We start from the raw sequence: 14,834 nt of genomic DNA, 5'->3' as shown, positions 1-14,834 counted from the left end.
CTCTAGCAATAAAAGCCAACATGCCATTTGCCTTCCTAATTGGTTGCTGTACCTGCATGCTAACTCTCTGGGCTAGAAATGCATTATAGCATAGGAATGAGCGGTGTCAGTAGAAAAGTTGGAGAATTAGCTTTAGACTGCACGCAAAATTCATGCTCACTGCTCAAAGAAATGATTGGAGTCCTAATTCAAGTCTGTGGCCACGAAATTCAGTATGTTAGCACCTCCCCTTAGTGCCTGGCGGGAGCGCTGACAGGGCGCTAATGGGTTTGTGCCCAGGTGCAGCGAATGCCGGTTTAGCGCCTGGGCCTCTAGCACCTTGCAGATCGTGACTTCTTAAAGTGCGCAGCGCCCCATTGTTGCCCCAGATGGAAAATTGACTCTCGCCCCGTTTTATCGCCTCACGCCGACAACGACAGCAAGAGGTGGCGTTGTGAACTCGGCTGGCCGCTTCGGGAGCAGTAATTAAAGGGAATGATTTTCAGCTGCCGCATTGGCCCTTCCCTTTAAGTGAGGGAAGCAGCCTCTGTGATGAAAGAGTGCCATTTACAATGCGCTGGAAATTGTTTAGCGCTCTGCTGCTACCGCCCCGCTCTCGGACGTTAGCGCCCTAAGAGAAGTAGTTAGCACTTGATTTAACGCTCCACTTCCCTATTGGAGCTGATGGGGGAGGCGAAAATGATTAGTGCCTGGCGCTAATTTTTCAACTTTTAAAGTTTTAACGCCCCAAACGGGGCTATACTGAATTTCTCCCCCCTAAAGCCTAAACTCATTGGCATTCACTCAAAGGGTGGACCAATATCAGGTGCAGTCTAATTGCAAGTCATGATTGCCACAGGCTTTTTTCAGTACTTAAAGTGGAAATTCATTGATGCCGCAGCACCTCATTCTCAGCATTGCTGGCTGAGCAGCTGCTTCAGCAAGCAGAAGCAAGACAAGGAGAAGGAGCTGGAGGACTGAACCAGGTGTACTCATGGCAGATCCATGCCCTAGGGAGAGAGCCCGCAGATTCTGCGATGAAGCATTGGAGGCGTTGGTTTTTGCTGTGCAGAATCGGAGGGCGGTGCTCTACCCGGCAAGTAGCAGGAGGCCCTCGCCAAAAGTCTTCTGCACCATGTGGAGGGAGATAGTGCAGCAGGTCTCGGGCAGCGCTGTGGTCCCCAGGACACATAAACAGTGCAGGAAGAAATTTAACAACCTCACTCAGGTGGTCAGGGTGAGTGAATGCTTCAACAAATGCTACATACCACCATCTGAACCACAATTTTCACACACCGAGAGCCTCTCGGCAATGATAAGGAGTGTGGAGGGGTCCGCCTCCAACATTGCACAAGGCTCTGCGCGCACCATGGAGCCCATCACTTCCAGTCTGCAAAGGATGGTAGACTCCCAGAGAGACGGTGGCGACCCAGACCTGATGCCGCGTGTGATGGGCGATCAGGCAGCTTTCTTTGCAGCACAGGCGGAAGCAACACAATGTCTTAGTGTCATAATGGAGTCTATGCTTGGTGGCATCCAATCTCAGACTGCTCTCATGCAGGCTCAGCTTGATGCCAAGCAAGCTCTGACTGCTGCCATCGTGGTTGGGTCTACCACCGTCGACTGGGGCTTTCACAATGTTGCAACAGGCCAGCAATCTGTGCTCCAGCAGGTTGCTAGAGATGCTGAGGTGCTGCCCCGGGGGAGTGGCAGTGGGTCAGTGGAGCAGGAACCTGCTGTCCTCCCTCAGGATGGCAGCATTCCTGCTCCCACCACTGCCACTCTGCCACTGCCCTTGTCATTGCCTGTCATCCAGCCAACCCAGACTGCTGCTGCCCATGCTGAGGTGGTGCAGTCTACAGACGGGCCTTCCAGGCCCAGGGCTTTTTTTTCATTTGTTTATGAGATGCGGGCGTCGCTGGCCTTGCCAGCATTTATTGCCCATCCCTAGGGTCAAGGGCAGCCTGCAAGGCCATCTGAAGTCTCCCGCACGGACACTCAGCAGCCTTCCGCCAGCCATGCTGCAGCCACTGGGCCAACACTTTGTAGGAGCACTAGAGTAGGCAAAGACCCAGTAACGAAAGGCACTAAGGGATTGCATAGGGGTGAATAGTTAATATTTTTGTTGTAAATATGTGTTCACTGATTTTTGATAAATTTATTAATTCAGTTTGAATTCTTTTGTGGTGTGTCTCATTCCAGCTTTGCGCTGTGATATGGCCTGCAAGAGGGATAGAATGATAGGGATGTGGGGACCAACAGGGATCTGGGGTTTAATTCATTCGAACCGCAGACTGATGAGGCGATCATGGACCGCCCTTCCGGAAGGCTGATTGAGTGGCTGCCTCCTCCTTCGCTCCTGTTCCTTCTCCTCCTCGTCCTCCTTCTCGCCTTCCTCTTCCTCTTCATCCTCTTCCTTCTCCTCCTCTACCTCTCCCTCCTCCTGAGGTGTTCCCGCAATCCCTGGTGGAAAGGGCTAGGCCCTCATGATGGCCAAGTTATGGAGCATGCAGCAGACCACCACAAAATGGGACACCCGCTCAGTCGAGTACTGGACAGCTCCTCCCAAGCAGTCAAGGCAGTGGAACCATTGCTTCGGCAGGCTGATGGTCTGCTCAATGATGTTCCTGTTGCAGCATGGCTCTCATGATATGAGTGCTGGGCATGAGTGTTGGGGTTGCGGATAGGAGTCATGAACCAGGTGTAGCACGGACAGTCCTTGTCTCCGAGCAGCCAGCCGCAAGCTTGATGTGGTGGCTGGAAGAGTGCTGGCACACCAGTCTGGTGCAGGATGAAGGCATCATGACTGCTGCCAGGATAGCGGGCATTGACATTGAGGATTTGCTGTCTGTGGTCGCATACCAACTGTACATTAAGTGAGTGGTAACCTTTGTGGTTACAGAAGATCTCAGGATTGTTATGCGGTACCCGCAAAGCCACGTGGTGCAGTCAATGGCGCCCTGCACCATGGGGAAGCCCGCTATCCTGGCAAAGCCACATGCATGCTCGTCCTGCTTCTCTCTGTTGATGGGGAAGGAAATGTAGTCCCTTCTCCTGCTGTAGAGAGTCTCTGTGACCTCCCAGATGCAGCGATGGACGGTGAACTGCGAGATGTTAGCTATGTCTCCTGTTGCAGACTGGAAGGATCCGCTGGCGAAGAAATTGAGGGCGATGGTGACCTTGACTGCCACTGAGAGTGCCGTGGTCGCCCTGATCTGAGGCTGGAGGTCTGTTTGCAGAAGGTGGCAGTGTTCTGTGATCACCTCCTTGGTGAAGCGGAGCCTTCTAATACACTGCTCCTCACTTAATTGGAAGTAGGAGAAGTGCTTTCGGAATACCCTCAGAGGATAAGGCCTCCTGTTGAGAGCCCTGATGGCCCTCCTCCTCCCTCTGGCCACATGTTCCAGTCTTTTGCGCTGCCTCCGCTCCCTCCGCTGTAGATCCTGGAGGGCGAGGTCGGCTGTCAGTACAGCCCCCATTAATTTTACCAAGTTTTATACTTTGAAGAATAAATGTAGCTACTTTTTAGTTGCCACAACACTCCTGATCCAGTCGTGAATGGTGGTGGACCATTAAACAACTAACGTGAGGAGGAGACTCCATGAATATCCCCATCCTCAATGATGGTGGAGCCCAGCATGTGAGTGCAAAAGACAAGGCATCTTCAGCCAGAAGTGCCGAGTGGATGATCCACATCGGCCTCCTCCTGAGGTCCCCACCATCACAGAAGCCAGTCTTCAGCCAATTCGATTCACCCCACATGATATCAAGAAACGGCTGAGCATACTGGATACAGCAAAGGCTATGGGCCTGACAACATCCCAGTTGTCGTGCTGAAGACTTGTGCTCCAGAACTAGCCGCGCCTCTAGCCAAGCTGTTCCAGTACAGCTACAACACTGGCATCTATCCGACAATGTGGAAAACTGCCCAGGTATGTCCTGTCGACAAAAAGCAGGACAATTCCAATCTGGTTCTGTCTTCACAAAGGAGGACACAAATAACCTCCCAGAGATGTCGGGAAACATAGGGTACTTAAGGAAGTGGCCCTAGAAATAGTAGATGCATTGCTGGTCATCTTCCAAAATTCGATAGACTCTGGAACAGTACCCATGGATTGGCGGGTAGCTAATGTTACCCCACTGTTCAAAAAAGGTTGTAGAGAGAAAACAGGGAATTACAGACCAGTAAGCCTGACATCGGTAGTGGGGAAAATGCTAGAGTCCATTATAAAAGATGTAATAGCAGAGCACTTGGAAAACAGTGACCGGATCGGACAAAGTCAACATGGGTTTACAAAAGGTAAATCATGCTTGACTAATCTACAGGAATTTTGTGAGGATGTAACTGGTAAAATAGATAAGGGAGAACCAGTGGATGTGGTGTATTTCAACTTTCAAAAGGCTTTTGATAAGGTCCCACATAAGAGATTAGCATGTAAAGTTAAGGCACATGGGATTGGGGGCAAGGTATTGACTTGGATAGAGAACTGGTTGGCAGACAGAAAGCAAAGAGTTGGAATAAACGGCTCTTTTTCCGAGTGGCAGGCAGTGACTAGTGGGGTACCGCAGGGATCAGTCCTTGGACCCCAGCTATTCACAATATATATTAATGATCTGGACGAGGGAACTAGATGTAATATCTCCAAGTTTGCAGACGACACAAAGCTGGGTGGGCGTGTGTGCTGTGAGAAGGATGCCAAGAAACTCTGGTATAATTTGGACAGGTTGGGTAATTGGGCAGAAGCATGGCAGATGCAATATAACGTGGATAAATGCGAGGTTATCTGTTATGTATTGGGTGTTCTCCTCCCACTTGCGGTGGCGCTGTCACAGCAGATAAATGGTTGGGGTTGTTCTCTTGGATAAGCTTTAGCTCTCTTTGTTCGGTACCCTCCAGAACCTTCTTTTTGAATAAAGCACTTCATGTTTGAATCTCTGAGTTCCGAGTACTAAATTGTGTCTAGGTAGAAAGGTACAGACACAACAAAGTGGCGACGAGGATTGGATAAATCTGCGTTGTGGGAACTTTCTTGTTTTCGACTACAAAACACTCGGAACAGAGATTGCAGCATCACATTAACGTTACGGGTGCAGTGAGTAAACAGAAAATACAATTTGAAATGTGAGATGGCTACTATATTAGGAAACATCAGTGATTTTGATGAAAATGTGGAGCAATGGAGCGCTTATACAGAACGTTTTGACTATTTTGTTTTGGCGAATGCGGTGGCAAATGAAAAGGTCGTGCCTACCTTTTTGAGTATAATGGGGGCAAAGACATTCAATTTACTTTGCAGCCTTGTACAGCCAGATAAGCCAGGAACTAAAACATATAAACAACTAGTGGAAATTCTTGGAGCACATTTTTCACCAAAACCTCTGGTTATTGCTGAGAGATTTAGATTTCACAAACGGAATCAAGAGGAGGGGGAATCAGTGACGATGTTTGTTTATTGCTGCTTTAAAAAGGTTGTCAGAACACTGCGAGTTCAAGGAGGTGCTGAATGACACCATTAGAGACAGACTTGTGTGTGGTCTGCTAAGTACAGCCACACAGAAGCGCCTTCTTACTGAGGACCACCTTACTCTTGAAAAGGCCATTGAAGTTAGTGTCTCCATGGAGATGGCGGAAAAGGAGGCTCACCAGTTGAGTTCAACAGGGAGAGTTCACAAGGTGTCGTCTGAGCCTAAAGGTGCGCGGAACGGCACATGTTACCGTTGTGGGAAAACGGGCCATCACGCTAATGACTGCTGGTGTACGGAGCTGGAATGCCGAAATTGTGGAAAAAAAGGTCACATTAAACGTGCCTGTAGAGGTAAAAAAAAAAGAACAGACAGAGCTGGGAAGCATTAAAGCAAAATGTCTGTATTTGGATAAGAGAAGAAAAAGAGTGTTCATTCAGTGCAGTATGATGGAACAAGCAAAACAGAGGGGAGTTACACCTCTGAGGAGGAAGAGGTGCACATACTGACGGTTGCAGGTGGTCCAAATGGCTACTGGGTGTCACCACTGGTGGAGGGACAATCAGTGTGGATGGAGGTGGACACAGGCGCGGCTGTGTCCTTTGTTTCAGACACTATCTACAACAAAATGCTAAAGCATCTTACCCTTCAGCCAACAAACATTGTGCTAAAGACGTATACCGGCGAACCTGTGGTCATGAGAGGCGCCATTGAGTTGACAGTTAAATTGAATGGACAGACTGCGAAACTGCCACTATATGTGGTAAAGGGAAATTACCCATCTCTACTGGGATGTGCGTGGCTAGAGAAAATCACGCTGGACTGGCCTGCAGTCCGCATGATGTCAAAAGGGGAGTCAGATCTAACTGCAGTTTTAAACAAACATGCAGAACTCTTCAATGGTGAACTTGGGAGCATGAAAAAGATCAGCGTGAGACTGGACATTAAACCTAACAGCAAGCCGAAGTTTCACAAAGCCCGACCTGTACCCTATGCAATTAGGCCAAAAGTTGAGGCTAACTTGGAGGCCTTAGTCGAGAATGGAGTCCTGGAGCCTGTAAGCGTGAGCAAATGGGCCACAACCATTGTTCCTGTCCTGAAAAAGGATGGATCTGTTCGAATCTGCGGGGATTTTAAAGTGACTATTAACCCGGTGCTGTCTGCGGAACAGTACCCTCTTCCCCTCATTGGTGATCTTTTTACGGGCCTGGCCGGAGGGCAAAAGTTCAGCAAAATAGACTTATGCCAGGCTTATCTACAAATGCATGTCGATGACAAATCAAAGGAGCTGCTGACAATTGTGACACACAAGGGGCTATACAGGTACTGCCGCCTTCCGTTTCGAATTACGTCGGCCCCTACTCTATTCCAAAGGGCAATGGATCAGATTTTGAGTGGACTGCCAGGAGTTCAGTGCTACCTGGACGACATCCTTGTCACTGGGACAAATGAGGAGGATCATCTTCTGAACTTGGATGCGACACTACAGCGACTGAAAAAGTACGGACTCAGAGTTCGTAAAGACAAATGTGAATTCTTTCAGTCTTCAGTCGAGTACCTGGGGCATGTGATTGATGCTACTGGCCTGCATAAGGCGCTGTCAAAGGTCAAGGCAATCGTGGAGGCCCCAGCACCCCAGAATGTGAGCCAGTTATGTTCATTTCTGGGGCTACTTAACTACTATGTGAAGTTTATTCCAGACTTAGCAACATTGCTGAAGCCGTTACATCAGCTGCTATGTCAAGGCAAAACATGGAAATGGACTGAACTGTGCAACGAAGCTTTCGCCCAAGCAAAGAAAGCATTGCTGAAGTCGGAGGTCCTGACACACTTCGACCCAAAGCTACCCATGCAGCTAGCATGTGATGCATCACCATATGGTGTGGGAGCAGTCATATCCCACATCATGCCTTCTGGGGAAGAGAAACCTATCGCCTTCGCATCACGCACCTTGAACAAGGCCGAGAGTAACTATGCGCAGATTGAGCGCGAGGCCTTGGGAATCGTTTTTGGAATACGAAAATTTCATCAGTACCTGTTTGGGAGAAGGTTCACACTCCTGACGGACCACCGTCCATTGACTTCAATCTTCGGGCCCCACACCGGAATTCCGTCTCTTGCTGCAAGCAGGATGCAAAGGTGGGCTTTACTGTTGTCAGGACACACATACGACATCAAATATCGCAAATCAGACTTGCACGGCAACGCAGACGGTCTCTCGAGGCTGCCCTTGCCTGTTACTCCCCCAGAGCCTCGTCAGATAGACATCTTCTACTTTAGACAAGTGGAGGGAGCACTGCCGTTCAGGTGCGAAGGTACACCCGCAACAATCCAGTCCTGTCTGAGGTAATGGGCAATGTCCTTCGAGGAAGAGCTATAGGAGATTCTCCTAGTTTGAAACCTTACGTTTCAAAAAGAAATGAGCTCTCCGTCCAGGCAGGTTGTCTTCTTTGGGGATGCCGTGTCATCATTCCGCCACCTCTGAGGGAACTTATATTGCAACAACTTCATACAGGCCACAGTGGGATGGTTCGGATGAAGGAAATGGCAAGAAGCTACTTCTGGTGGCCAGGTCTCGATGGAAATATTGAGGAGAAAGCCAAAACATGTTCCCCATGTCAAAGGGTCCAGAATGTTCCACAGCTGGCAACCCTACACCCCTGGGATTGGCCTGAAGAAGTGTGGCAGCGAGTACATGTGGACTTCGCCGGTCCTTTCGAAGAGAAGGTGTTTATGGTGGTTGTGGACGCGCATAGCAAGTGGCCGGAGGTCGCTGTGATGAGGTCTACCACGGCAGAGAAAACAATTGAGAAACTGGGTGAGATGTTCAACCGTTATGGCTCACCAGAACAACTTGTAAGTGACAATGGTCCACAATTTGTATCACAGGAGTTTGCAACCTTCCTGCATGTGAATGGTGTCCAACACATCAGGTCTGCGCCCTATCATCCCTCTACTAACGGCCTGGCAGAAAGGTTCGTGCAAACTTTGAAGCACGCCTTGAAGGCATCGCAAGGTCAGGGCTCAATCCACCAACGTCTGAATAGCTTCCTGTTGTCCTACAGGAAAGAGCCGCATGCCACAACCAAAACTTCCCCCGCTTCGCTCATGATGAAGAGGCAGTTGCGGACAAGTTTTGACTTACTCAAACCTTCAAGGGCAGAGCAGGTTGTCCATCATCAACAACAAGCTCAAGTTGAAAGGAGAGAGAAAAGAGCCAAGGAGAGACGGTTTCATCCTGGAGAGCACGTCCTAGCTCGAAGCTACAACACTGGACCAAAATGGGTTCCTGCTACGGTGATCGCGCAGATGGGCCCTGTGTCTTACACGGTTGAGACTGCTGAGGACGTCGTCTGGAGAAGACACACAGATCAACTGTTGCTAGGAGCAGAGACAGCCACAGAGGCTCCAACGTATTACGTCCATGAATGATTGAGACACGGACAGCAGGAGTTGAACAAAACAGGTCTTTACTGATGGAAGTCAATAGTGAAACTGAAAACAACAGAGGCTCACTAGCGCCTTTTATACAGGGGTGGTCACTGCCGGTACTGCAGTCTGAGACCAGTTATTCTCTTAAAGGTACATACACAACAATTCCTCCCCTTTTAGATAAACAGTACATAACATTCATTTAACAACTAAATGATAACTAATTACAATCACAATTACGGTTGCTAGATACATTGGTTAAGTTTAAGCAATTATAAGTTCAGTCTTTGAGGAGGCTTCCTGATTCTGCCTGGATAACGCCTCTTTGGGGTATCAGGTTCTTCTGGTAATGTTGAGTCGGGATCAATGTCGTTGTTTGGTTCATCTGCTTCCAATATTACCGGTTCTGCGGTAGCTGCAATTGGAACGTCGATTTCATTACCAGGTGTATCAGATCGTGGTGTGGAGTTGACGTTTTCCAGTGACTCTAGAATCTGGTCAGCATGGCGTCTTACAATGCTCTCCCCAATGTCCACGGTATACATGAGAGGTCCTTGTCGTGTACAAATCGTTCCTGGCTGCCATTTCTCAGTGCGGTAGTCCCGGGCCAAAACTGGTTGACCTATCTTAAAACTCCTGGTCGGCCTTTCATTCATATTCTGAAACTGCCTGTTCTCCACATCTCTTCGGACGTTTGGCTTAACCAAATCCAAGCGGCATCGTAGTCTTCGATTGAAGAACATCATGGCTGGAGTTTGGTTGGTAACCGCATGTGTCGCATTCCGGTAGGCAAACAAGAAGTTGTCCACCTTGTGTTGTAGGGGTATATCTTCATTACACATTGCCTTGATAGCCTTCTTGAATGTTTGGACAAACCTCTCGGCCAATCCATTAGTGGCTGGATGATATGGGGCAGATGTGTAATGCTTAACACCATTGTTCTTTAAGAACTTCCGGAACTCTTCAGACACAAACTGTGGTCCATTGTCAGAGCAAATCTGTTCAGGCAGCCCATTCCTGGCGAATATGGTTCGTAAAACTGTGATAGTTTTTTCCGTGGTGGTTGAGGACATTTTTATTACCTCTGGCCACTTTGAATGTGCATCCACCGCAATTAAAAACATCGAGTCCATGAAGGGACCAGCAAAATCAATGTGCACCCTTTGCCATGGAGATGAGGGCCACTCCCATGGATGCAGAGGAGCTTGTGGTGGGGCGTTTTGGACCTTCTGGCATCCTGCACAGCTCTTGGTCATCTCTTCGATTTCTCTATCGATTCCCAGCCACCACACAAACGCTCTGGCTAAGTTCTTCGTTTTTACCCCACCCAGATGACCTTCATGAAGCTCATTGAGCACTCTATCCGTCAACTTAGGTGGAATTACTACTCTGGATCCACACATCAGGTTCCTCTGCACACTGACAGCTGTTCTCTTCTCGGCGAGAATCCTGGCAGCAGTGGTTCGCCGTGTGCTGGCCATCCCTTCACCGTTAAATCATAGACCCGTGATAGTGTCGGGTCATTCCATGTTTCCTTTTCTATGTTTGCATTCGTCACAGGGAGACATTCGACTATGGTCGAGTGGAATAACTCCATTGGATCCACTGCAAGGTCTTCTTCTTCCACCGTCGGCAACGGTAGGCGTGACAATCCATCAGCATTTCCATGCTGTTTAGTTCCTTTGTACTCGATGTCATATTGGTGTGCCCCTAGGAAAAGGGACCACCTCTGCAGCCGTTGTGCTGTCATTATCGGTACGCCCTTCTGAGGGTTGAAAATGGAGACAAGAGGTTGATGATCGGTTAGTAGAGTAAATTTTTGACCGTGCAGGTAGTGATTGAACTTCTTCACCCCCCACACTAGGCTAAGGGCCTCTCTGTCAATCTGGGCGTAGTTACGCTCGGCAGAAGTTAACGAGCGTGACGCAAAAGCTATCGGCCTCTCTAAACCATCAAGGAATTTATGTGACAGTACCGCCCCAATGCCGTAGGGAGACGCATCACACGCCAGTCTGATCGGCAGTGCTGGGTTGTAGTGAGCCAATGCTTCCCTTGAAGTGATTAAGTCTTTACTCTTCTGAAAGGCCCGCTTACAATCATCGCTCCATTTCCATGCTACCCCCGTTCGTAGCAGGGCGTTCAGTGGGTGCAGAATTGTCGACAAATTCAGCAAAAGCTTATGGTAGTAATTCACCAATCCGAGGAATGACCTCAGTTGCGACACATTTTCAGGCGCTGGGGCCTTAACAACCGCTTCAATTTTGTCAGGGGACTTATATAACCCCTTTTCATCAATCACGTGGCCACAATACGATATCTGTTTCTTAAAAAATTCGCACTTGGGGCGGTTGGCTCGCAGCCCATGTTCCCGTAGTCTAGTGAGCACCTGTTCTAGGTTGTTAAGGTGTTCACTGTCGTCTTCACCTGTCACAAGGATGTCGTCCAAGTAACACTGAGTCCCCGGAATCCCTTGCAGGACTTGTTCCATCGCTCTTTGCCATATCGCCGGAGCCGATGCTACTCCGAATACCAATCGATGATACTGGTAAAGACCTTTGTGAGTGTTTATCGTGAGATACTTCCTAGAGGACTCTTCAACCTCCATCTGCAAATATGCTTGTGCTAGGTCAATTTTTGTAAAACGCTTCCCTCCAGACAGTGAGGCGAAGATGTCTTCTATCCTTGGAAGAGGATATTGTACTGTGTGAAGGACTGGGTTCACCGTCACCTTGAAATCCCCACAGATGCGAATCTTCCTTGGCTCCCCGGACTTATTGCTTAACGTTTTCTTCATGACAGGAACGATGGGTGTCGCCCACTCGCTCCAGTCGACCTTAGACAACACGCCTGCCTTCTCCAGATTCTCCAGCTCTGCCTCGACGGCTGGGCGAATTGCATATGGTACCGGTCTTGCTTTGAAAAACTTGGGAACTGCATTCTCTTCTATTTTTATCGAGGCGGTTACGCCTTTAAGCGTGCCCAGTTCTTGTTGAAATACCTCTTTGGCGTTAGCTAAGATTGTTGACAATCGTCCAGGAGTGACGTCTTCATCTTTTTTACCGTCCACCATCATTGCATGAATGGAGTGCCAATCTAAGTTTATCTTCCTGATCCATTCCCGTCCCAATAACGGTGGTCCACCATTTGGCAGTATGTAGAGATACAATTTCCGTATTTTCTTGCCGTTGTATTCGACAGGCACCCTTATTTTTCCTCTGGGGTGTACTTTTTGCCCCGTATACGTCGTCAAGACGATGGCTGTCTCTCTCAAGGGTATGTGTGAAAATAGCCGCTCGTAGTCTCGTCGATTCATGATGGTTAGCGCTGATCCTGTATCCAATTCCATTTTAACTTGGGACCCTGCTATCGTGAGGGTGACCCAAATGGTTCGGTGATCCTCTTTTGCGATTACATTGTGAAGTTTGAGACAGCTTAGTCTCCTGTTCCCGGATTCACTATCGCTCATCTGGTCTTCGGAACTACTGTCCGTCATCTTTTGTACTTTCTTGTACGGTTCCTTAGTAGCCTTTTTGTTGTCGCTGGTCTTCTTCCCAGACCTGCAAACTCGTGCAATGTGTCCCATCTTCCCGCATTGCCTGCATATTTTGTCTTTGGACCAACAGTCCTTCTGGTCATGGTTAGTTCTGCCGCAGCGATAACATTTTGCAAATCCCCGTGTCATTTCGTGGGTGCCGTATTCCTGTGGTTTTTGTTGAATTTCTGCAGCTCCCCTGGCTGCTGCTTCATACGATACTGCCACGCTGAAAGCCTTATCTAGTGTCAGCTCTTTCTCTGAGAGTAACTTCTTCTGTGTTCCTTCACTCAGGAGTCCACAGACAAATTTGTCCCGTAGGGTATCTGCCAGTCCTGCTCCGAACTGGCAGTGCTTTGATAGCTTGCGTAGTTCCGTAAGGTACTCAGCATTGCTCTCATCTTTATGCTGAGTTCTCCTGTGGAATTTAAATCTTTCTGCTATCAACAGCGGTGCAGGGTTTAGGTGTTCCTGTAGGACAGCAACAATTTCGTTAAAACTCTTCGCCTTCGGTTTGGCTGGAGTAATCAGGTCCCGCAATAGACCGTACGTTCTAGCGCCCATTAAATTTAGCAATATCGATGCCTTTTTCTCCTCCGCTATTTCGTTTGCCTCGAAATATACCTCGACTCTTTCCACATACGTGGTCCAGTCCTCTATTGTATTATCAAAAGCAGTGATACAGCCAGTCTTCGGCATCTTGCAAATCTAAAATGGCGCCTCCCGCACTTTGCCTTCTTCCCCGATTTAACAAAATGGCGCCTCCCGCGCTTTGCCTTCTTCCCCGCTGTTGTTAGCGCTGCTTTCCGCGGTTCCCGTTGCAACCTGCAGCTCCTCGCGGTTTCTTGCGCGTTTAATATTTCTTTTTTTTATTATTTTCCCGTCATGGAACAACCCTGTGGGACTCTTGCCTCCCTCTTCGCGGGTCTATACGCAGCCCGGCTTCGTAGCACCGGCCGCGCCCTGTGTGCTCCACCCTCTCTCTCTCTTCTTCCCGACAACGCTGCTCGGCCCCGTTGCAAACCACCCGCTCGAGTTCGCGACCGCCGCAGCCCAGGAAGGATCAGTGCACTACCTGCCACCAGCCCGATTAGCTGAAGCACCGTCGACAGGAACCAGGCCCCGCTTCCGACAGCTTCTCCAGCAATCTTCAACTCCGCAACACAGGGGCGGATGCCCACGGTCGACGCCCGTTTCTACTGCCTCTTACTTTCTTTTCTTTCGGGCCTCGACCTCTGCTCACTTCGCTGTAGGAATGGATCCCAGGAGGTGGTGCAGACTGTAGGTAGGTTCGTATCTGCTCGTCGCCAGTATTACGTCCGTGAATGATTGAGACACGGACAGCAGGAGTTGAACAAAACAGGTCTTTACTGATGGAAGTCAATAGTGAAACTGAAAACAACAGAGGCTCACTAGCGCCTTTTATACAGGGGTGGTCACTGCCGGTACTGCAGTCTGAGACCAGTTATTCTCTTAAAGGTACATACACAACACAACAGCTGGTTGGCCTGAACTGTTTCCGGATGATACCGCAAACCAGCATCCTTTGCCACAGTGCTCTTCTCCAACACAGGAAGTCAAAGAGACTGTTCCACCTGTGCAAACTCCTGACTTTCGACTGACACAGGCACCTCCTCTATCTAGGCCTGTGTCAATGCCTACTGCTGTGGAAGCCAGCGATGACCGCTGGTATCCTGTCAGAGAGCGGCGGCCTCCAATACGCTTGGATCTGTAGGCTTAGTGACTTACCCACCAGACTGGGGCAGAATAAACCCCAGGGTAAAGTCAGGGTTTGAGGCAGTCTACCTCTACCCTTGGTTAGTTGAGTGCATTGAAAGTAACTTACCTGTTGAGGAATAATGTGGACCTTTCATTTAAGAGGGGAGGAATATGTTATGTATTGGGTGTTCTCCACCCACCTGCGGTGGTGCTGTCACAGCAGATAAATGGTTGGGGTTGTTCTCTTGGTTAAGCTTTAGCTCTCTTTGTTCGGCACCCTCCAGAACCTTCTTTTTGAATAAAGCACTTCATGTTTGAATCTCTGTGTTCTGAGTACTAAATTGTGTCTAGGCAGAAAGGTACAGACACAACATTATCCACTTTGGTGTCAAAAACAAGAAGGCAGATTATTATCTGAATGGCAATAGATTGGGAGAAGGGGAAGTGCAACGAGACCTAGGCGTCCTTGTGCACCAGTCGCTGAAGGTAAGCATGCAGCTGTAGCAGGCGGTTAAGAAGGCAAATGGTATGTTGGCCTTCGTAGCGAGAGGGTTTGAGTACAGGAACAAGGATGTCTTGCTGCAGTTGTACAGGGCCTTGGTGAGACCACATCTTGAGTATTGTGTGCAGTTTTGGTTGCCTTATCTGAGGAAGGATGTTCTTGCCATGGAAGGAGTGCAGCGAAGATTCACCAGGCTGATACCTGGGA

The sequence above is a fragment of the Somniosus microcephalus genome, chromosome 10 (genome assembly GCF_052327205.1).
Source record: "Somniosus microcephalus isolate GS21.2 chromosome 10, FLI_Smic_1.0, whole genome shotgun sequence".
Classification (NCBI taxonomy): Eukaryota; Metazoa; Chordata; class Chondrichthyes; order Squaliformes; family Somniosidae; genus Somniosus; species Somniosus microcephalus.
This window is presented reverse-complemented; position numbering follows the sequence as displayed.